This window comes from Geospiza fortis, unplaced genomic scaffold (genome assembly GCF_000277835.1).
Source record: "Geospiza fortis unplaced genomic scaffold, GeoFor_1.0 scaffold171, whole genome shotgun sequence".
Taxonomy (NCBI): Eukaryota; Metazoa; Chordata; class Aves; order Passeriformes; family Thraupidae; genus Geospiza; species Geospiza fortis.
In genome coordinates, this window is record NW_005054313.1 from 10077347 (window position 1) to 10077979 (window position 633).

General features: G+C 69.5%; 1 protein-coding gene across 2 annotated transcripts in view; it reads right to left on the minus strand.

Moving 5' to 3' along the window:
- Positions 1 to 633, minus strand: part of SCAMP5 (secretory carrier membrane protein 5) — a 7584-nt gene extending 6951 nt beyond the window's left edge. Inside the window, exon 1 of one of the 2 annotated variants that reach the window (XM_031055938.1) lies at positions 595 to 633. The gene's annotated coding sequence lies outside the window, so the exon portion shown is untranslated. Of the gene's footprint in view, positions 1 to 350; positions 410 to 594 lie in introns of those variants that run through there. The other variant, XM_031055939.1, reaches the window with a different exon arrangement.

The following is a 633-nucleotide window of genomic DNA, read 5'->3' on the forward strand; positions in this document are numbered from 1 at the left end:
CCCCGGGATGCTTCCACCCCGCCAGTGCTATAAATACGAGCTCCTCGGGCGCGGTGACGCTCACCCGGCCCTACCCACGTGTGCCGGGAGCGGGGACACACGGCCCGGCACCCCCCGGCCCCGCCACCGTGGGGGAAAGCACCGGGACAGCGAGACATTCGGGTGGGGTTTTTTGCAAAATTCGGAATATGGTGGAGTGGATGGAAAAAGGACGGGGGATCGCACAGGTGATGGCACCGAGAAGAAACCCCTCTGGTGCGCGGGGTGCGTTTGGGGAGGGCAGGCAGGGCTCGGCATCGCTGCCTCTGCGTTTCCACGCGTGAAGGGCTGCGTGCCCCACGCATCCCCACCTCAAAGCCGGCGCAGCCTCCCAGCAGCGGCCTGGATCGGGGAGAAGGGCGGCCCAAGCCCCGCTCGGTCCCCGGTGCACCCACGCATGTGCAGGGTCACCGCGGCTCTCCCCACGCCGCGCATCCCCCCCCGCAAGAGGATGCAGAGAGGGAGGTCGGTGCAAAGGGCGGTCAGCCCCCTCGGGGGCAGCATCCAGAGCCCTCACGCCGAGGCGTTTCCCCTCTCCACACCCCAGGGACTCACCACGTGGCGTGACCCGTCCCGTCCCCTCCGGTCCCCGGC